This window comes from Trachemys scripta, chromosome 5 (genome assembly GCF_013100865.1).
Source record: "Trachemys scripta elegans isolate TJP31775 chromosome 5, CAS_Tse_1.0, whole genome shotgun sequence".
NCBI classification, from domain to species: Eukaryota; Metazoa; Chordata; order Testudines; family Emydidae; genus Trachemys; species Trachemys scripta.
The window spans coordinates 128463105-128486919 of NC_048302.1; the positions used below are offsets into that span (position 1 = coordinate 128463105).

General features: G+C 45.1%; 4 non-coding genes across 4 annotated transcripts; 2 read left to right on the top strand and 2 right to left on the bottom strand.

The window, feature by feature from the left end:
- Nucleotides 1–12992: 12992 nt before the first annotated feature.
- Nucleotides 12993–13066, bottom strand: TRNAI-AAU. The gene has a single exon. It is a non-coding gene; the product is annotated as a tRNA-Ile (tRNA).
- A 111-nt stretch (nucleotides 13067–13177) lies between these two features.
- Nucleotides 13178–13250, top strand: TRNAA-CGC. Its single transcript has one exon. It is a non-coding gene; the product is annotated as a tRNA-Ala (tRNA).
- A 2485-nt stretch (nucleotides 13251–15735) lies between these two features.
- Nucleotides 15736–15809, bottom strand: TRNAI-AAU. The gene has a single exon. It is a non-coding gene; the product is annotated as a tRNA-Ile (tRNA).
- Nucleotides 15810–15920: 111 nt separating this feature from the next.
- Nucleotides 15921–15993, top strand: TRNAA-CGC. The gene has a single exon. It is a non-coding gene; the product is annotated as a tRNA-Ala (tRNA).
- The last annotated feature ends 7822 nt before the right edge of the window (nucleotides 15994–23815 follow it).

The window sequence follows — 23815 nt, forward strand, 5'->3', positions numbered from 1 at the left end:
TTCTATTACTAGTTATCGGAGAAGGATGATTAGTCTACTGAAAAATAAAATGTCAGAGTGTATCAGCAGAGCACATGCCCTTCCATTTTTTCAGCTGAGTGGCTGACTGGATGCTTAATCTGGCTGGCCTGAAGGAGGAAAACATTAGATTTATAACACAAGCCAAGTCTAAAGTCCCTAAAGCTGCTCCCTAAACACATACAAATCTTTTTTTGATTTAGGATTTGTCTCTGCATGGAGGTACAGTAGTCCGTGATAGCTATGCAGGAATATTCTACTCCTGAATAACCTCGTGTGTGGACACTTTTATTCTGGAATAAGAGTGTACACACATGGAGTTATTCTGGAATAGCTATTGCACTTTAAATTCATACCCTGCCTCAATCCAAATTACCTTTCAAGTGCAGGTAAGCCCTTAATCATTCCACAGTTTGTAGACACCAATGAGCCAAATTTACCCCTCGTACAACTCCGGCAAAGTCAATGAAGTTGCCTGAAATGTCAAGAACTACAGTGGCATTACACCATGAATGAATATGACCTGTAATATGACTGATTGAGAAAGATACTGAGCACCTACCAAAAATCAATGGGAATTAAGACCCTTTTTCATTCGCAAAGGAAGATGCTGAATTCAGGTTAAGTTGAACAAGTGGAATGTTATTAAACCCTGTGCACTGCAGGACTCTGTTCATGTGGCTGACTTGCTTTTCAGCCTAACTTCCCAGCATTCCCTGTTCCCCCAGTGTCCCATCAATAATAGTCCCTCTAGGGAACATGGGCCCTCTGATTCCAGTTCCACTGATCAGGATGCATCTTCCCCATTTTACAAACATTTTAACATTAAAAACAAATATTTGATGCCCAGATCCCCACCCTGTATCCCTTCAGCCAGAGCTTGCTAGAATATAACTGAGTTGGAGTCTCGTCTTTATCACAGACTCAGCTGGTTACATAGTCTTTGTGGTAGTTTGGTGTTCTCAATAGTTGACCACACCAGGAGTGTCCTACCTCTCTCTGTCACCTGTTTGCAAACCATCTTTCTGTAGAGTCTTCTCCCTCTCTGTAGTGTTGACCTAGAGATGGTTATTTGTCTCTCCATTCTGTGGTGATCACTGTATCTCTGTAGGCTCTCTCTCGGTGGTGTGATAGTTGGATCATAAGTGCCTCCTGTTCCTTCAGATCATTTGTCCCTCTTGCGTAGACACCTTTTATGACTTGGGTGCCAGTACACCCCTCATGACTTCTTAAGTCCACTCCTTCTGGTGTCTTTCTAATGGCAGGATCCTCAAAACAGTGCCTGTGTAAGGCACCAGTAGGTCCTTTTCAGACCTCACATAATCTAGTGCCTGGTATCTCTGATTGCTGGCCATGTCCTATCAGCAGTGTCTCCATCCTTCTGGCTGAAACAGGTCTCCCTACCTTGGTAGCAGGGTTTTGGTCCTTCGTCCTATCAGTGCCTGCACAGGACTGCTTTGTCATGCTGGTGATAGAGTATTCCTATGTGGCAAAAACAAGTGGTTAGAACCAGAAGAAATAGCCATTTGTAACAGTCTTGGTTATTTGCACCACTGATTCAGCCTTAACATTACTCTGTGGATATACTGGGGAAGAGGTGTGGTGGTCAAACTCACATTTATGTGCAAAATCCTTGAATTCTTCCAAAGCAAACCAGGGTCCATTGATGGTGAGTGTCAGAAGACCCACTTTGCTAGATATATTTGCCAGTCACTGACTTGTTGCTTGTATCAGATAGGGAATTAATCTCCCAAAAAGTTGATTTTAAGTGATTATAAGTTATAGGCAAAAAGTCAGAGTTAGTTACCAAAGGAAAATAAGATATGAGCACGCAGTCTAAACTCTCAGTCCTATTAGACTGGGCAATATCTAGATTAAGCATTTTTTCTCACCCCACTGGATATTGCAGTTCATAGTACACAGATTTCACCCTTGAAATCTGGGCCAGTCCCCTCAGTTGGAGTCTTCAGAGTGTCCTTGTTGCTTGCAGCATTAGTGGGTTAAGGAGAAAGGCCAAACCTGGGCCCCCCTGTGTCCAGTTTTATATTCTCAGTCCATGTGCCTGTAGAACACAAGTCCAGGCATGTCTGTGGGCATTGATGAGTCTCCAGGAAAGGCTGAGCAGTTTCCCTGGTGTAGCCTCATGCAGGTGAGTCATTGCATTGTAGCTCCCTTGCTGGAGAATGGCTGTTGATGGGTTGTTTGATACCCCGCCCGGGCGTTGGTTACTTTCCTTGCTGCTGTCTCTGGGGAGCTAATATCTGGCTGAATCCTCAACTTACAGTTTGTTTTAGTGACAACCATACAACATAATTCTCATAACTTCATATGTGTAATGATACACATATATGGATAGAGAAATGACTTTCAGCAAATCATAACCTTTCCCCTGACACCTTACAAGGCATGTTTTATATGCAAGACCACAATTCAAGTATAAATGAGGAATATGGGGGTTACAGGGTACCCCAAGGTTTAGAATGTCACAGGCTGTTCTAGATTTGATTTTGACAAATAGGAAAGAACTGGTTGAGAATTTGAAAGTGGAAGGTAGCTTGGGTGAAAGTGATCATGAAATGGTAGAGTTCATGATTCTAAGGAATGGTAGGAGGGAGAACAGCAAAATTACGACAATGGATTTCAAGAAGCCAGCCTTTAGCAAACTCAGGGAGTTGGCAGGTACGATCCCATGGGAAGCATGTGTAAGAGGGAAAAGTTGGAGACAGTTCGCAGTTTTTCAGAGAGACATTATTAAGGGTACAAGAGTAAACTATCCCACTGCATAGGAAAGATAGGAAATATGGCAAGAGACCACCCTGGCTTAACCAGGAGATCTTCAGTGATCTAAAAATAAAAAAAGAGTCCTACAAAAAGTGGAAACTAGGTCAATTTACAAAGGATGAACATAAACAAATAACATAAGTATGTAGGGACAAAATTAGGAAGGCCGAGGCACAAAACAAGACCAAACTAGCTAGAGACATAAAGGATAACAAGAAAACATTCTACAAATACATTAGAAGCAAGAGGAAGACCAAGGACAGGGTAGGCCTGTTACTCAATGGGGGGAGGGAGGTAACTATAACAGAAAATGTGGAAATGGCAGAGGTGCTTAATGACTAATTTGTTTTGGTTTTCACCAAGAAGGTTGCTGGTGATTGGACATCTAACATAGTGAATGCCTTGTTCAGAGGCTAAAATAGGGAAAGAACAATTTAAAAATTATGTAGCCAAGTTAAATGTCTTCAAGTCACCAGAGCCTGATGAAATGCATCCTAGAATACTGAAGGAGCTGACTGAGGAGATATCTGAACCATTAGCGATTATCTTTGAAAAGTCATGGGAGACGGGAGAGATTCCAGAAGACTGGAAAAGGGAAAATATAGTGCCAATCTATAAAAAGGGAAATAAGGACAACCTAGGGAATTAGAGACCAGTCAGTTTAACTTCTGTACCTGGAAAGATAATGGAACAAATAATTAAGCAATCAATTTGCAAAGGTCAAGAAGATAATAAGGTGATAAGTAACAGTCAAGAACAAATCATGTCAAATCAACCAGATAGCTTTCTTTTACAGGGTAACAAGTCTTGTGGATGGGGGAAAGTGGTAGACGTGGTATATCTTGACTTTAGTAAAGCTTTTGATACTGTCACGCATAACCTTCTCAGAAACAAACTGGGGAAATGCAACCTAGATGGAGCTACTATAAGGTGGGTGCATAACTTTTTGGAAAACCATTCCTAGAGAGTAGTTATCAGTGTTTCACAGTCATGCTGGAAGAGCATAACGAGTGATAGACCTGCAATAGAGGTCTCCCTATGGGTTGAGGAGCAGGCAGATACTGGACACAGTGTTGGTATATAATACTCTAAATGCTCTTTATTGATTACAAAACAAACCTTACTCACTGCACATTCACATCCCAAACACCCAAACATAGTATATCAGAGTCCAAAGGTCAGAATGGTCCCGATGGCCAGTCGAGATTCCTTCTGATTATAAGATCATAAACTGCGGGGAGCTGGCAAAAACCACATCTATATCCACACAGGACTTTGGATCAATAAACGACTTCCATTCGCAGAAATAACTGGCAACCATTTATAGTCCATTCCATTGCATCATCGGTTCTTTGCCTTTGTTTACTAGGCCTTCTACTCACACAATTCCAAAGAGACAATCCTGGGCGGGCTGCCATGATCCAAGGTGTGCCATTTCCTCTAATTCTTATGCGACTTAATATCAGTCCAACTGATGTTGTTTCCTTTTCTGCTGATTCTCTGTATTTTCCCTGGAACATAACAAGATTGGTTTTGCACAAACAGTTCTAATAGTTCTTGACCTTAAGTTCTTGCTTTGATTACCAACTTGCAACCCATGTCAAGCATGCCTCATTCATAGCAGGTCCCAATGACCTATAAAATGTTACATGGATATATGAATCATAATGTGTGTGTGTGTGTATGTATATATATATATACTGCGCTTATACTGCTGAATAAGAAAGCAACAAGAAGTTTTGGAGCAAGTGATATATAAAATTGGATTGCTTGTGAAATTATAAAGTGATACAATAACTAATGGCATTAATCATGTATTAAGAGGAGGAAATGTTGGGATGCATATATGCATATGTTATTGTATCACTTTATAATTTCACAAGCAATCCAATTTTATATATCACTTGCTCCAAAACTTCTTGTTGCTTTCTTATTCAGCAGTATAAGCGCAGCATAATAAAGGTTAACAAAATCATTAATGCAAATAATATGACAGTAGGATGTAGCATTAAATTTAGAAGAGCTGTGACACTGGGAGGCCATCCTTTAAGAACATCATACCAATGAGAAATTGCCAATTCTTCTCCTTCTTTCCGCAATTTTAATATTTGACCATTGTGGATCAAAATGTTTGTTTCCCAGCTGAGCAGACTTAGATACATCTTTGGCACATTGCCTGATTTTTTTTTTTGCTTTCATCAATCAGTTTTTCCCATTTTTCCCAATATATCCCCAAATCAAAGGACCAGCCCACATCTTTTGGTTCCCAAACTATTTTCTTTTTTAAAAATAGAGGACCTCGGTAAATAATTCCATTCATAATGACTTCTGTTACATTACATTTACATGACTCATTTGGGTCTTTTTCTGTCATACTTCCCCAAAATACGTGTTTTTCAGTGGTTACCACACAAATATGCCCATGGCCTAAATCAAACACTCTTGTGCCATTAGAGGCTAAATATTGCATGGTACATTGTCTGCTTGAATGGTTCAAATGACATCCCTTTATGGACCCAGTTAGTTGTGGGCACACCCATTTACTTCATCCCCACTCTTCACAATGTTTTGTTAATTCTAATAATTTATAATCCCCTTCATCTTGAATCAAGTGTGTCCCACTTATTTCTATTTTTCTTAATTCTTCTTGATGGCATATGGTCCAACCCATCTAGACTCCAGGATATGATTTTTTGATGTTAATTTCAAATACATTACTCTAACTCCAATTTTCCATAATTTACTGTCCTGAGCCACATGAGAATCCACATAGTCTCTAGTTTTTTTCAATGGCATCAGTCAGTTTAAATTCCATTTTCTTAAATTACATGGGAAGTGTGAAAGTGAAATGAATGATATTAAAGAAATAGAATGAATTAAAGAATGCTGTATGTACCTTTAAGTAGAAATGAGAAATGCTGCAGTCCAGGTGTCAGGAAAGCAGACATTAACTGTTAATGAATTGCTCCATTTAAGGGCGATTGGTGAAGCATTAGCCTTAGATCAATAAAAGTTAATAAGGAAGCAGGATATGCATATTGTGCCCCAGGCAAATTTTACAATTTTGCTCTCTCTGTCCCTTTATTTAGTTCACACCCTTTTATCTGTATAAATAAGACTGTTTGAATCCTGCATGATGCTCATATTATCTGGGTGTTATTAGCAGAGTGCTGTGCTAATAAAACAGAGTGGTCTGACAAGCTATGAGTCCTGAGTCTAACTTTAACAGGAGGGGTAGCTCAGTAATTTTGAGCATTGGCCTGCTAAACCTAAGGTTGTGAGTTCAATCCTTGAGGGGGCCATTTAGGGATCTGGGGAAAAATTGGTACTTGGTCCTGCTAGTGAAGGCAGGGGGCTGGGCTAGACTCAATGACCTTTCAGGATCCCTTGCAATTCTATGAGATAGGTATATCTCCATTTATTTATTGGTAACTGGCTTACCCACTGAATAACTGGTACCGCCTCTTCTTCTTCTGGGTATAATAAAGGGCTCCAAAGAGTACCCAATCAATCATTACTTTGGATGGCCGCCAACACCATTGGCAATTTATCATCCCAATCTTTGCTAGTTTCTTTCACTACTTTGTGTAGAACTTGTTTAATAGTTTGATTAATCCTTTCTACTGTCCCTGACAAATGAGAATGATAGGGGATAGTTGTTGCTTTATTCCTAAAGCTTTTAATAAAGTTTTAATTACTTCTCCTACAAAATGTGGTCCATTATCTGAATCAATTACTTTTGGAGTTCCATATTTACTAAACACTACTTCCCACAACTTTTTGGCAGTGGTCTCTGCAGTATGCTTTCTGGTGGGAATCGCCTCCACCCATTCAGAAAAGGAATCTACTACCACTAATAAATACTGATTCCCCCTTTGGATCTTAGGCAATTTATCAAAATAATCAACCTGTATTCTACTCCATGGCCCCACAATTCTTTGGTGCAACAAGGGTCCTGAATTTGGTGGTCTATTTTCATCTCCTGCACACTTTATGCAGTTTTTAACAATGTTTTCTACGTCCTTTCACACCTTAGGCTATATTCCAATTTGTTTTACCTTACAAAGAGTATTCTCCATTCCTTGGTGGGCCATAGAGTGACATGGGTTAATAATCTCTTGTCTTTGAAGTTTGTCAGGTACCCATTTTACCTCTCCTCTTTTCTTCTTCACTGAATATTCACCTTGTATATTCCAATTTCATAGAATATCAGGGTTGAAAGGGACATCAGGAGGTCATCTAGTCCAAACCACTGCTCAAAGCAGGACCAATGCCCAGCTAAATCATCCCAGCCAGGGCCTTGTCAAGCCTGACCTTAAAAACCTCTTAGAAAGGAGATTCCACCACCTCCCTAGGTAACCCATTCCAGTGCTTCACCACCCTCTTAGTGATTTTTTTCCCTAATATCCATCCTAAATCTCCCCCACTGCAACTTGAGACCATTACTCTTTGTTCTGTCATCTAGTACCATTGAGAACAACCTAGATCCATCCTCTTTGGAACCCCCTCTGAGGTAGTTGAAAGCAGCTATCAAATCCCTCGCTCATTCTTCTCTTCTGCAGACTAAACAATCCCAGTTCCCTCAACCTCTCCTCATAAGTCATGTGCTTCAGCCCCCTATTCATTTTTGTTGCCCTCTCCTGGACTCTTTCCAATTTTTCCACATCCTTCTTGTAGTATGGGGCCCAAAACTGGACTCAGTACTCCAGATGAGGCCTCACCAATGCCGAATAGAGGGTAATGATCACGTCCCTCGATCTGCTGGCAATGCTCCACTTATACAACATGCTCCTCTCCTTCCATCAGGAGGGCATATAGTAACATCATTTCTTGTTTGTTATTCTCATAAGTAACATCTCTTCTAGTCAACACCAAGGTCCATTGGGCCATCCTGGTATCTGATACTCCTTTCCCCTGCAGTTTCCCTGCTAAAATATACTTTGGGGAGAGTGAGGTGTTTGTATTATAATAGGGGCTGTGCCAGTAGTCAAAGCAAAAGCTCCAATGGCCCACACAGCAGCTAAGCATTCTCTTTCACAGATCCCAAACTGTTGCTCCATAGGGGTTAATATTCTAGACTCATATGCTACCGGTATAAACTTCCGGTCAGTTTCCTGCATTTGTACTGCTGCTAGACCCTGTTGGGTTACTGCCAACTTAGTCACAAACTGCCTGTTTATCTTAGGGAATTTCAGTGCCGGGACTTGCATCAAGGCTTGTTTTAAATTACAGAGAACTTTTTCTAGTTTGGGCCCCCAGTCTCATTCTACTTTCTTTTTCAGTAAACGCCACAAGGGTCCAGTTATAATGGCAAAATTCCAGACGTGTTTCCTTAAATAGTTAAACCCTCCCAACATCACTCTCAACGCATGAAAATCCTCTGGTCTTGGTAAATTCATTAATGATTTCACCTTTTGTTGATCTACCTGAATTCCTCGTTCCCTTAGTGTCACCCCCAAATAATTCATTCTCCTCTGCACTAGTTGGGCTTTCTCTTTATCAGCCTTGAAACCCGTTACCTGGGTGAGTCTCACTCTTTTAGTCTGCTCAGTCACCTCCTTTTCAGTGTCCCGCCCCCAAACTAATATGTCATCTACATATGAGGTGACATTCTCCCGATCCTCTTTGGATAATTGATCCAGCATTCCCATCACATGTAGCTATGCAATAGCCGGAGCACAGTGTAGGCCCTAGGGAATTCTTTTAAATAAGTGCGGTTGTCCCTGAAAAGTAAACGCAAAGCGGGCCCAAGAATTGGGATTCAATGGGATGGCAAAAAAAAACAATTTGCCAAATCAATGACAGAGAACCATGTAGGAGGCCATCTTGCCATCACTTGTGGTACCGCTACTATTGGTGCCATGGGGAGAGGGGTGTTAGCTTTATTAATTTGTCTAAAATTCACTGTCAATCTCCAATTTCCTGAGGCTTTTAGTATGGGCCAAATTGGGCTATTGTATGTGGAATTCCCCTTTTCAATCACTCCCTGTTGTTCTAATGATTCAATTATTGTCTCAATTCCTGCCTCTGCTTGCACAGGATATTTATATTGTCTCTGTGGTGGCACTTCGTCCCCCACGATTTTAACACAGGCTTCGATTTTACCACATTCTGCTTTATTCTTAATCCATACGTCAGGAAACTCCTTTACCCACATATCCCGTTGATCCACTATAATCTCCTCCACTGCTTCTGCAGCACATATTCTTGGCATGTACCTGCTGTCAGGATGCTTTCCATCCAGCCAGGCACACACCACAGAACTCCATGAGTTAAATCTCAAACTAACCGATTCCTCTTCAAAAAAGGAGTCCCCAATATGACTGGCTCAGCCACCTGATCTATCTGAAGCATTTGTTCTTTACGACAAAAATCCCCCACTCTGTCTCTCTGGGTATATCTATTTCGACTGAATGATACATTTGTTCCTGTCACTCCTTCCCCAATAAAGGAGGCTGCTGTAATGATCTCTGACACACATGTTGTGAAATCACAACTTATTTACAATATTTACACCAGCCCCACTATCCAGTAGGGCATCTTTGGGTCCATTGTCTCCCACAATGACAGTTGTCCTAGGCCTCCCGTTTGAATCCCATCGTAATCTAGTTACCATCTCCCACTCCTGGGGACCCATTTCCAGTGGGAGCAACTTGTCATCAGGGCTTTCCTATAGAGCAGGTTTCTCTGAACCCTCAGCTTGCATAGCTGCAACCTTTTTCTGCCCCTTAAATATTTCTTCTCCCATCCTTTGCATTTCTTTGATGAATTCATCAGTACATCTCCCATCCCACTCATCCACATCTACTGCCCTCAATTTCAAATACCTCCAAGATTCCGAATCACAAGTACTCCCTTCTGGGGCGCATTTCGATTATTCCACCCTCTACCTCCTTAGGGAGGGGTGTTTTGTCCTCTACTTGGCCTCTTCCTCTCTCATGGTATCCTGATCTATAAGCCCTGTCATTAGAATATGTTATTGCTTCAACAAAAGGTACTCTGGGTTTCAATCCTTCTACCTGGCTTCCCCCTTTCATCATTCGTTTGCATACTATCCAGTGCTTCAGTGCATTCATAAAAGTTAACCCTTCATCCTGGGCTGCTTGGGTCACCAAATGAGTAGACATTGCTAATAAATTTCTGTCCAATCCTTCAAACACCTAATTCCAAAATTCCCCCTGATTCAAATCAACTGCTATCAAAGAATCAGCTGTGACATTTCTGGTGACCTCTGCCCTGGGGTTAGACACCGGTTGTATTTCTCCAGCAATAATCCCAGTGTTATTCTCCTTAACAGGTAATCCCTGTGAATCTCCAGGCTTCATGTAATCTGCAATGGATAACACCTTCATGGGTCTTTGACCTATCTTTTTCCCTGACAGCATAATAAATCGTTGGTGTGCTTCTGGCTACCTGTCCAAAGCATTTTTCACTCGATCTACTCCCTGTCTAATCTCTCCCGTGGTAGCTGCCCTGATTAACCTAAAAGATTCACTTATATATAAATTTTCTGTTCCTCCTAACTCTGCCCACTGTACTAGGCATGTAGCTATTTTTTTTTTTCATATTCACTGGACCTAATGACTTTACCATCAACTGTAAGTCTGACAAACTCGCAGGAATAATTTGTTTCTGCTCTGACTGTATCTCCCCCGCTGCGTCCTTAATGGTCGATCTCCGTTCTGTCACTGCTACAGACTTTTCTTGCTTAGGCTCTCCTGACCAGTTTCTTATTTCTTCCCTCAACTTAGTATAAAGCCCATCTCAAGGTTGGTCAAATTCCCTTTTCTCTTGACCCTCTCACAGATCCTCCCCATGCCAAATATCATTGGAATCCAAATCCAAATCTCTCTTTTTTTGACACACAGCCACAATTTACAGCTCCTCTATTTTCATTTGCTTTTTCAGTGCTTTTGTAGTTTTCTGGCACCAACTGTGAGAAACGCTTGCAATCTCCTCTTCCTTTTTCTGTAGTCAAATCTCAAATTAACTGTTTCATTCCTATCACTTGATGATCTAATTTATCTTTGTCTGATTTAATCTTTTCCCAATCCATCATTCCTTTCTCCAGTTCCCTATTTTGTTTCCCCATTTGTCCTAACTGAGTTTGCATTATCTGTGCCTGCATCACTTCCCGCTCCAGATTTTCCTGGCAAGTTTTAAAATTCTCTTGTAATGTTTGTAATTCTGCACAGATTTTCCCCTTACATGTAATTGCCTTTTTACAGCTTTCCATAACAGCCATACTACGGCCGTTTGCGTTTTACTGGCATTAGGCTTGTACAGCTGTACATATTTCTTAAACATGTTTTCTAAGGTATCAAATGTTACATCCGGTTCCACTGCACCTTCCATCCAGGGACATGTCCCAAATGCAATAATCTCCTTTTCTAACAGTTGTAATAGTTCTTAACCTTAAGTTCTTGTTTTGGATGCCAACTGACACAGCACGTACTCGTGTCAAGCACGCGTCATTCATACCAGGCCTCAATGACCTATAAGTTATTACTTGGATATATGAACCACAATGTATCTTGATATATATATCTCAACACGAATGGGGTTACACAGGGATCGGTTCTGGTTCTGTTCAATATCTTCATCCATGATTTAGATAATGGCATAGAGAGTACACTTATAAGGTGTTGGGATGATACCAAGCTAGGTGGGGTTGTAAGTGCTTTGGAGGATAGGTTTATAATTCAAAATGATCTGGAGAAATGGTCTGAAGTAAATAGGATGAAATTCAATAAGGACAAATGCAAAGTACTCCACTTAGGAAGGAACAATCAATTGAACACATACAAAATGGGAAATGACTGCCTAGGAAGGAGTACTGCGGAAAGGGATCTGGGGATCATAGTGGACCACAAGTTAAATATGAGTTAACAGTGTAACACTGTTGGAAAAAAGCGAACATCATTCTGGGATGTATTACCAGGGGTTTTGTAAGAAAGACATGAGAAGTAATTCTTCCGCTCTACTCCGTGCTGATTAGGCCTCAACTGGAGTATTGTGTGCAGTTCTGGGCAACACATTTCAGGAAAGATGTGTACAGATTGAGAAATTCCAGAGAAGAGCAACAAAAATGATTAAAGGTCTAGAAAACATGACCTATGAGGGAAAATTGAAAAAATGGAGTTTGTTTAGTCTGGAAAAGAGAAGATGGGGTGGGGGGGGCATGTTAACAGTTTTCAACTAAATAAAAGGTTGTTACATTGAGGAGGGAGAAAAATTGTTCTTCTTAACCTTTCAGGATGGGACAAGAAGCAATGGGCTTAAATTGCAGCTAGGGAGGTTTAGGTTGGACATTAGGAAAAAACTTCCTAACTGTCAAGGTGGTTAAGCACTGGAATAAATTGCCTAGAGATGTTGTGGAATCTCCATCATTCGAGATTTTTAAAAGCAGGTTAGACAAACACCTACGAGGAATGGTTGAGATAATACTGAGTCCTGCCAAGAGTGCAAGAGACTGAAATAGCTGAAGTCCCAGGGTATCACCCAGTACTATGATTCTAGGATACCATAACTCTTATCAGAAATTACACACTAATCTCCCCAACTCACTGTTGTCATAATCTGTATCTAAAAGATGTCAGGTAAGGTATTATATGAAAATTCCTAACATGATCGTAATTAATATTATTGTGTGACTTCTGTACAGGAAGTATATAAATAATAGAGGTGTACTGGAAATATGTTGTTAGTTAAATATGTTCCTAGTTAAAAGAATGTTGTTTCACCAGCTAGACTCTGTCTTCAGTGTAAATTGAGAAAGGTGAGAGCAACAACAATGACCAGGACAATTACGTGTAAGATAAACAAAGCCATAAGATGAAAAGTGGGGGAAGATGACCAGTTAATAATATCAACAGGGAATGTAAGCTCGACCTCCAGGAGGACTTTCTGCCTCTTATAACAGGATAAATGAATATGGGGAAGATATAAATAGAAGCAAAAAGCCATTTGGTTATCGACTACTGGATGGACACAAGTCCCTTCCGGCCAGCAGGTCGAGCAAGGGGCCCAGAGAGGGGAGAAAAGGAGTTGGCCGGAGCCTCCCGCTGCCCCAGAAGGGCTCTTGCCTGCTCTCTGCCAGCCGCTCAGCCCATCTGGTTTTCTCATTTGGCCTCTCCGTGCCCTAGCAGTCAGCCAAAAGGGGAGAAGCCTCCCTCTCCAGCCAGGATATGGAGTAGCCAGCATGGGGCTTGAACCCACGACCTTGGTGTTATTAGCACCACGCTCTAACCAGCTGAGCTAGCCAGCCCACGGGCAGCCAGGCCTCTCCTGACCCTTTTGGAAAGAGTCACCAGCTGGCTCAGGGACGGCGTGGCCTCCGGTATGGCATGGTTGGATCAAGAGGCTTGCCAGCAAGCTAGGGGAATTAGCTCAAGTGGTAGAGCACTCGCTTCGCATGCGAGAGGCAGCGGGATCGATACCCGCATTCTCCAGCCTCCAGGGAGCCACAGTACCTTTACTTGCCCTGCTTTTAGAAGCTGTTGACACTCAGCGGGATGAGCTCCTCTGGTGGCCTCCATCCCTCTCCTCGCTTCGCTTGGCCTCCCAAGAAGCCAGGCCTTGCGGAGCAGGAAAGCTCTTCGTCCCCAGCCCTTCTCCCCCTTTCGCTAGCTGGGAGGCCGGAGACAGTTAGCTCAAGTGGAAGAGCGGGGGAGACATACCGAGATGGATATACATCTTCTCCAGCCTGATCTGCTGTAGTGTGGGACCTGCCCCTTTCTTGCTGAGCTGTCACTAGAGCACGATCCCGTTCCCGCTCCCTGCTAGTCTTCACAAAGCTGATTGGCTGGGAGGGAGTGCCACTCAGGTACAGACTTACTCACATCCCAGGGGTCCATGAAAGCAATGAGGAGATGGGCGGCGGGGGCAGGTGATACCAGCTCAGCTGAGAGCATGAGACCACACAGCCTCCTGATCTCAGCCAGCATGGCAGCCGTGGACCAGAGCACACAGACGGCTTGGAGAAAGCCACAGCGGGGAAGGGCTGCGTTAGTCTGAACAGGGAGTCTGTGGGTGTCTATCCTGGTGGAGGCAGGGTCATTTTGCTGTATGTTGTGCCAGGGGCCAGGGAGCCCGTGTGAGCCCCGCTCGAGTTCCTGAGCTGGGCCTGCTCAGGCTTTGCTTGGGTTAGAGGAAAGTGGGGAAGATAAGAACGGCCCTCCTAGGTGAGACCACTGGTCCATCTAGCCCAGTATCATGTCTTCTGACAGTAGCCGATGCCAGGTGCTTCAGAGGCAACGGCCAGAGCAGGCAAGCATCAAGCGATCTATCCCTGCGTTGCCTTCTGACGTTTGGTGCTCGTTCCAGGGTCTAAGTCTCACCCCCCGACACACTCCAGGGAGGGAGCGTTGGTGTTTGTGCCGAGGCTCGTGGCTGGGACTCGGGCCCCTTCCCCAACTCTGGGTAGCCCCCCATCTCAGGCTGTGGTCTGCTTAAGGCCACAGAGGCCTGGCCTTTTTTGCCTGGTGCCTAGGAGGCAGGACAGCCATGGGGAATTAGCTCAAGCGGTAGAGTGCTCACTTTGCATGCGAGAGGTAGTGGGGTCGATGCCCACATTCTCCAAGCAGTCGACTGAGGGCTCCTGCTGGGTGTGCCAGCTCCCTTTTGGCCTTGCTGACAGTAGCAGTCAGGAAGAAAATCAAAAGCCACCCTCCCCAGGCCCACAGCCACCCAGGGGCTCCATTAGCGCCACACTCTGACTAGCTGAACTAGGCAACCCACCGGAAGCTTCTGAAGGTGTGCCCCTGGTGCGGGCTCGGAGGTGAAAAGCACCTGGAAGTTCATCAGCTGTTGCAAGAAGCGTGAAGAGTAGGAGTAGGGAGGGGTCCGTAGCTTTCCACATCATCACAATTTGGGCAGCTTTCCATTCCCCCTTTCTCTGTAACGGCCCTCCCACTGGTTTCATTTGCGGAGCTGTACAATTCTGGCAGGGTGGCCATTTAGAAATCTTTTCCTTTCTTTTCTTTTTAGATCGGGAGCATTAGGACGCTTTGGGTGCTTCGGTGTGTGTGTTTTCCCATTCGGAGCCATTTGCCAGTTTGGAAGGCTGGCCGAAAGAGGAGTCTTTTTCACCAAAGAGTTGGCTTTGTGCACATGTAGGGCCCTCAGAAGTAAAGTGTAGCTAGGTGACTGCGTCTGAATGGGGTTTCTACAGTGCCTCAATAACCTGTGATCAACTCTCGGTATGCGCGTTTGTCTGCGGCTAGGTCGAGTCCCATGCCTGCGTCTTCCCTGTGTCCCAGGGATGGCTACTGTGAGGCCAGCAGAGTTTGTGAGAAAAAGGGGTAGAGGAGGAAGAACCTCAATCTGACTTAGAGTGGTGGTGCCCCTGGCCAGAGTGGTCCTCCTGCTCCTTCCTGCGTGAGGTCTGGGCTCCAGTGTGGGCTTGGGGGGCTGCCTGTGGGCGCTGGGAGGATGGGAACCGCCAAGCTCCCCCTGGACAGGCCGACTCTGAAGCCTCTCCCATAGTTTGGGGTGCTGAGTATTAAGCCTTCCTCTGTGGCTTTGGGCTGGAGAGCATGATCGGCCCTCGGGTCCATTTGTGTGGAGATGGCGGCCGGGAAGAATTCGGGCCATCAGGTCAACCCACTGGGGATAAAAGGGGCCAGCCAGCAGCCCTGGGATGCTGCTTCCTGGGCCGCCAGCTCAAGCCCCGTCTCCTATGAGCTGGGAAGGCAGCTGGCCACGCTGAGCCTTCTCCTCCCCTCCAGGGGCCCAAGTCCCTTCCCGCCAGCAGGTCGAACAAGGAGCCCAGAGAGGGGAGGAAAGGAGTTGGACGGAGCCTCCCCCTGCCCCAGCAGGGCTCTTGCCTGCTCCCTGCCAGCCGCTCAGCCCATCTGGTTTTCTCATTTTGGCCTCTCCGAGCCCTAGCAGTGAGCCAAAAGGGGAGAAGCCAACCTCTCCAGCCAGGACACGGAGTGGCCAGCATAGGGCTCGAACCCACGACCTTGGTGTTATTAGCACCACGCTCTAACCAGCTGAGCTAGCCGGCCTACAGGCAGCTGTGCCTCTCCTGACCCTTTTGGAAGGAGTCACCGGCTGGCTCAGGGATGGCGTGGCCTCCGGTATGGCATGGTTGGATCAAGAGGTTTGCTAGCAAGCTAGGGGAATTAGCTCAAGTGGTAGAGCGCTCGCTTCGCATGCGAGAGGCAGCGGGATCAATACCCGCATTCTCCAGGGATCCACGGTACCTTTGCTTGCGTTGCTTTTAGAAGCCGTTGACAGTCAGCGGGATGAGCTCCTCTGGTGGCCTCCATCCCTCTCCTCATTTCGCTTGGCCTCCCAAGAAGCCAGGCCTTGCGGAGCAGGAAAGCTCTTCGTCCCCAGCCCTTCTCTCCCTTGCGCTAGCTGGGAGGCCGGAGACAGTTAGCTCAAGTGGGAGAAGTACCGAGATGGATACACATCTTCTCCAGCCTGATCTGCCCTAGTGTGGGACCTGCCCCTTTCTTGCTGAGCTGTCACTATAGCATGATCCCTTTCCCACTCCCTCCCTAGCTCCCTGTTAGTCTTCACAAAGCTGATTGGCTTGGAGGGAGTGCAACTAAAATAAAGTATTATTCACATACTAGGGGTCCATGAAGGGAATGAGTGGATGCTCTCTACAGCTAGATTTGAACAGCTTTGTGTGACATTGTTTGGGCGCATTCAGAGCACTGATCTAAAGTCCTGTATCCTGTCACACATTAGAGATCCCCAAGCACTCAAAGAAGGACATGGTCTGTTCACTATTGTGGCTATAGAGAACAGAGAGCACAATCTCAGCTCCACCACATTATGTGGTATGCTCCCCACATTTGGCCCGAAGGGGTTAACATAGGCTTTATGGGCCAAGTAACCTGCTATACTGTAAACCAGTGGATATTTAGGCTGAGAGGAAAGCCTTTAGCAAGTGAAGCTCACCTTTCCTGGAAGAGGTCGAGGTTTCTATATATGCAGGGAGGAAGGCTGTAGTCACTCTCCTTGCGACACAGAGAAAAATATTTGGATCGAAGGGGAAGGGTTTATTTAGCAGACCTAGGAGATAGGGGATTAGCTAGAAGGGTGGAGAATGTTAGCCTGGGATAGTCAAGTTGGGAAGTAGTGCTGGGGAGTTTCAGAAAGGCCTGTGTTGGTATATACCTTAGCTGATGGATATGGGGCCCCTAGGCTGGAACCCAGTGTAGTGGCCAGGCTTGGGTTCCCCTACCAAACACTGAATGAGTGGCACAATCCAGGCAGTGAACTTGAAGACTGTCCAGGACCATACATTGAAGTCACTGAGTGACTGGCTCAACCAGGGCAGTGAACTTAAGGACTGTCTGGGACAGCCTGGAGGATTTTGATAGCATCCCCGGAAGGGGACGACTATTGGGATTTGGCTGAAGGGCTAAGCCATGAAGATAAACCATGAGGAGTAAGAAAAGAATCACAGAGAGAGAGAGAGAGAGAGAGATGATGAGCTAAGGAACCGAGCGACATGGGCATCAAGCTGGCAGAGCTAATCCCCAAACACGGCCAGAGGGAGATGCTCTGGTGGTGAGTAGAGGGGTCTCTGTGACATACTACCATAACATACTCCTTCCATGTAACTGGAATATCACTTTCTCAGCATCCCAGTACTGAAATGTAGGGAGTTGTCTGTGGAATTCCCACCCCAGAGTGCAGCAGCCGTAAAGACTATCACTTCCTAAGATTTACTCAACTGTCTCTCCATTGATCTTGCAGAAAACCAATGCTCCCATCCCTGACATAATTGTTGAAATCAAGACTGAATGCCATCTGATTACCCAAGCCCTGCAAGAAGAATGCAGGTGGCTTGAACAAGGAAGGGAAGGAGCAAGTCTGGATACCTACAGTGGGGTTCAAGACATTTCCTAGGCAGCTTACCATATCAGCAAAGAGTCAGAGTCAGATTTCACCCCAGCCATCACTGTGCTTCTTCTCTCGTTCCAGATGACTCCAAGTCTGGAGCAATGATTTCTCATGTTATGGATGTGATAAGAAATGCTTTACACCATCTAAACCCATGCCAAATGCCCGTGATTACGGTGGATCAGCCCCTTTTCACCAAAACCAAAACAGATACAGCGGCTCTGGCCTGCTGGCTGTGGAGAGGAAAACATTGTCATTGTGCTGGGTGGTCTTCATCTGGCAATGAAAAGTCTAAAGCTGATTGGAGATTGACTAGAAGATAGTGGATAGATGGAAGATAGTCTCCCCAGGAACAGCTGACTACTTCTTGAAATTATTTCATGTCATCCATACAAGGTGTGCCCAGCAGTCTGTAAACCTTGCTCCAGAATTCATACACACAGTATACTCAAGGTGTCAGGGAAGATGAGGTCTTCATGGGGTATGATAAATGCTGTGACAAGAAAAAACTAGAAAACCTAGTGTTCTGCTTCTGGGCATACCACACTTCATCTGGAGCTTCTTGTATTGACTTATTTGTTTTCACTCCACCAGGCAAACTTGGCTCTCTACATTGAATTCCTTGGAAAGCTGTCACCCTGGTTCTGTGTTTGATCGGATGTATTATGCTCATTGTGTGTCGGTTCACCTCCGAGACATGGTAAACCTTCATACAGTGCATCCAGGCAGAGCTAGAGATTTCCTAAAGGGGGACTTCACTGTTTGGAATAAACAGCATGTTTTCTCTGCAATTGCACTTGACCCAGCTCATCCACAAAATAATAACATAATCAAAGGGAACGGTGGATCTGTTGGTCTAACACAAAGTCCAGAGACCCTTCAGTGCTGGATGATAGCAGGACCAGAGGTGGCCAGGTTCACAGGGAAATTTGAAGCAGTAGCAGAGAAAGGAACCACCCAAAAAGGTTCTACCACAAAGCACAGTGAGCAAGTGCAAGGTGTCCAGGCTTCATTTGTACACCATATCCAGGCACTTGCTGAGATCATACAATCCCTTCTCAGAAGACAGTGTAGACTTAGTCAAACTGAACACCAAAGACATTGCAGTCCCCCTTGTCATTGTCTCTGGTAGGGAGGTTGAGAAGATAGGGCAGCAGAAGTTACCACATTTGTAACAGAGACTGCAAGAGAAAATTAAGCCATTCAAGTGAAGTGAATTCCCCTTGTTGAGGCAGACCTCCTGCAAGGGAGATCTCTGGGACCAAATTGCAGCTCTCCTCCTTGAAAAATGACTGCTCCCTCTTCTCAAAAATGTATATAGCTTGCCAAAAACATCATGGCCACCTGGATGATATCTTTCAGCATGAGAATCAGGCACGACCCCCTTCATTGTCTCAGATGAGAAACTATGCCTTTGGAAGAAATCTGATCTGCTGTCTATTCTGGAGTGCTATGTTAAACTGCAAGCTACAACTCCAGCAACTGATGTCATATTTTTTGATGGGGCAGCTCTTGCAAACATGTTGAAACCTCTTGCTAGCTGTACATTTGACTGTGCTATGTGTTTTTTTTTTATTCCATACCTCAAGACACAGGTGTGGCATTATAGAAGGATGGACCTAGTGTAGGATGTTTACATTGCTAACAGTTTCAAGGCCCAAACCATAAATAGGAGAGGAAATGGAGTCCAGGAGTGCCATGCCGTACATCCCTCTACCACTAAACTAGGAAGAGTTTCTGTGCATCAATGAAAATGAATTCTTCAGCTTCCCTGCAAAATATATTTCAAAGTTGTCAGTAGAAGGCAAAAAGGTAATCTCCACAGGTCATCAAGATGTAAGCTGCAACCCTGAACATAATACTAGCCTTTCCTCATGAAATCATGAGGAAGCAGATACCAGAATAATACTGCATGCTGCTGAAGAATTCAGTCAAGGATGTACTAAAATTCTTATATACGCAGTTGACACAGATGTGGTAATCCTTGCTGTTACATATGTGCAAAAGCTTCAGATACCTGAACTGTGGATTGAATGCGGGATTGGTCAACACTTAAATATACACCTCTACCCCGACATAATGCAACCCGATATAACATGAATTCGGATATAACGCGGTAAAGCAGTGCTCCGAGGGGGCGGGGCTGCGCACTCCAGTGGATCAAAGCAAGTTCGATATAACACGGTTTCACCTATAACGTGGTAAGACTTTTTGGCTCCCGAGGACAGCGTTATATCGGGGTAGAGGTGTATATACCTGTTCATGACATAGTTTATTCTCTTGGTCCAAGCAAGTCAAAGCTTTATCAGTGTTTCATGACTATACTGGTTGTGATACAGTGTCTTCCTTTGCTGGAAGAGGAAAGAAAACACTTGGAAGGTATTTCTGCAGAAATGACCCCTGCTTTCATGGGTTTGCTGGCTGCACCATAATCTAGAGCTGATGGAACTATGTCTCTACTGGAGTGCTTTTTGGTGCTTCTGTATGATAGGGCAAGTTGCACAAACAGTACTGATGAGGCCTGGAAGTGGCCCTTCAAACAGAAGGGGAGAGCTATAGAATCCCTTTGTCCAGCCAAAGTTACATTGGTTCAACACTGTAGGTGAGCTGTTTACCAAGCAGGATGGTACTGGGGTCAGGACTTGAACCAACTCCTAAACTGTCTTCCCCTAAAAGATGAGATGGGTGGGGTTGGGCTGAGGGCACCAATGGATGGAGTCCACTATGGACAACTGTTCCAGAAGCCAATGATTATTTTTGTGAACTCCTATGATGTGGCTGCAAAATGGGATTTGAGGCAAGATCCAAGTGTATCAAGGCAGTTTTGAGTTGCACTGCCCTGTGCCACTGTGGTGCAGAATGTAATGTTTGAACATACTGAAGACCATGAGAGTCTTTCTTGTTTCTTATTTTGTTTTAGGCTCGTGTTTACGTAAGCTGCCTTTTCAATCTGTTTGAGACAAACAAATGCCCTTTTATGTATAGATCAACCTGAAATATCATTATTAGCAATGAGAAATGTAACTTTCTGTTCATGAACAGAAACTTGTACACTTAGTGTGATATTTTGCTATATAATTAATTATTTTAGTAAATACTCCCTGGTGATACACTACAGAATATGTTAATTCTTAATATTTTTGTAAACTCTCAAGCCATCACAATTCATTGCTTACATTTTTAGGACACCTAAGACAATATGAATATAAATGTACATTAAAAAATACCACTGGGATGGTTTAAAACCATAAACAGTCAGTATCAGAAAAGCATCAGTAACAAAAATGCAGTCTGAATTTAAACAGGTCTGCCACAGACAACAGGGCAAGCTTGGGCAATGGCCCGTGTCACGGGACGCCTGGTGTGTCGAGTGGGGCTGCTCCTGTTGGCCCAGGCTGGGGGTGGTACACCCTGTCACACGATTTGGGTCGTGCCTGTTGGGTCAGGCAATTTCCATAGCGGTGACCCAGGGTCCCGGCAGGGCGGACCAAACACCCAGTCGCTAGCCCCCAGAGCCCCTTGAGGTGGTGAACAATAGCAGTGGCAGGGCCTCTGACCCTCTGGCCAGGGCAGAGCAAACAGACAGTTTGCAGCCCTGGGGTGGGGAAAAGTGAACTCTCAGTCTCTAGTTAGGGCCCCTGGGAGCCACATCTAGTGGCAAGTGTGGGGAAGGGGACCTGGGCCCACACTCAGGGCAGTCCTTAGGATTTATGGGGCCTATGCAGTATTATTAAATTGGTGCCCCATGCCTGACTTGCTCTTAGCAACACCTATCTCCTAGAACTGGAAGGGACCCCAAAAAGGTCATTGAGTCCAGCCCCCTGCCTTCACCAGCAGAACCAAGTACTGATTTTGCCCCAGTTCCCTGGGTGGCCCCCTCAAGGATTGAGCTCATAATGCTGGGTTTAGCAGGCCCATGCTTAAACTACCAAGCTATTGGAAAACTTGCCACATGCACTTTATTAAAAACAGTTTAATTGTGCTGCCTTCACCCCAACCCCTGCACTTCCCTCCCACCTGTGCCCCCCACCCCCGCCCCGTGCTGCCCGCATACCCCAGCACACCGCCCCCCCTGCCCGGTATCCCCCACCCCCTTATACCTAGCAACTCTCATGCCCAATGGCCCCTCACCCAGAGATCTCCACCACAGATCCCTATGCCCAGCGATCTGCCACCCACAGCCCCCCGCACTGCCCAGCGCCCCGCTCACAGCACACACACCCCTCAACTGCCCAGCACCCCATATTCCTGAGGGAATTCAGCTTCAAAAAAATAAATTCTGTGCACAACATTTTAAAATTCTGCAAATTTTGTCAATAAATAAATATGGAGGCTCCAGCACAGCAGTGGCAAGCACAGGCCACTGGCTGCATGGAGGTGGGAGATCACCCTGCAGCCTCCCCCGCCTCCCTCCTAGGATAGGGACTTGGCAGTGAGATACCTCTGTGTGCATGTCAAAAGGCCACAGGGAAGCGTTTTACATGATGGCCGGGATGTCATCCATGACCCAAAATCCATTTGAATGACAAAAAAGAAATAGCTGATACCAATGGCTGAGTCCAGCCCTCATCCAGGCCCTTGCCTGCCACTGCTCTGGGCCATCGACTCCCAAATTGCCTTTTTGGCCTTGGCTACACTGGCGCTGTACAGTGCTGCACCTTGCTGCGCTCAGGGGTGTGAAAATGCCCCCCCCCCCCCCGAGCGCAGCTAGTACAGCGCTGTAAAGCGCCAGTGTAATCAGAGCCTGCAGCGCTGCAAGCTACTCCCCTCGGGGAGGTGGAGTACATACAAGGCTGTGAAAGTTCTCTCGCAGCACTGGCGGCGCGACTAGACTCGCGCTTCACAGTGCTGTCACGGCAGCGCTGTGAAGTCCCGAGTGTAGCCAAGGCCTCATTCTCTCTAAAATAGAGCATTTCCCTCTAATCTTGAAAATTAAAGAGATGCTTGGGATGTGCAGTTTAATAAGAAAAGGAATTCTATTCAGGGACCAGTCTTTTTTTCTGCCCTGATTTACACACCTGGTTGCCATACACAGCTCAGTGGGATTGTACTGGGTATAACTCAGCACGCAGTTTCAACAATGCCTCAACAGTGGGGCTGGAGCTCTAAGCAGTGGCTCTCGTTTTGGATTATTTAAGGCAGTTTTTAAAGGTCTTTCCCACAGGTTTTCATAGATTCATAGATTCATAGATTCTAGGACTGGAAGGGACCTCGAGAGGTCATCGAGTCCAGTCCCCTGCCCGCATGGCAGGACCAAATACCATCTAGACTATCCCTGATAGACATTTATCTAACCTACTCTTAAATATCTCAAGAGATGGAGATTCCACAACCTCCCTAGGCAATTTATTCCAGTGTTTAACCACCCTGACAGTTAGGAACTTTTTCCTAATGTCCAACCTAGACCTCCCTTGCTTCAGTTTAAACCTATTGCTTCTGGTTCTATCCTTAGAGGCTAAGGTGAACAAGTTTTCTCCCTCCTCCTTATGACACCCTTTTAAATACCTGAAAACTGCTATCATGTCCCCTCTCCGTCTTCTCTTTTCCAAACTAAACAAACCCAATTCTTTCAGCCTTCCTTCATAGGTCATGTTCTCAAGACCTTTAATCATTCTTGTTGCTCTTCTCTGGACCCTTTCCAATTTCTCCACATCTTTTTTAAAATGCGGTGCCCAGAACTGGACACAATACTCCAGTTGAGGCCTAACCAGAGCAGAGTAGAGAGGAAGAATGACTTCTCGTGTCTTGCTCACAACACACCTGTTAATACATCCCAGAATCATGTTTGCTTTTTTTGCAACAGCATCACACTGTTGACTCATATTTAGCTTGTGGTCCACTATAACCCCTAGATCCCTTTCTGCCGTACTCCTTCCTAGACAGTCTCTTCCCATTCTGTATGTGTGAAACTGATTTTTCCTTCCTAAGTGGAGCACTTTGCATTTGTCTTTGTTAAACTTCATCCTGTTTACCTCAGCCCATTTCTCCAATTTGTCCAGATCATTTTGAATTATGACCCTGTCCTCCAAAGCAGTTGCAATCCCTCCCAGTTTGGTATCATCCGCAAACTTAATAAGCGTACTTTCTATGCCAATATCTAAGTCGTTGATGAAGATATTGAACAGCGCCGGTCCCAAAACAGACCCCT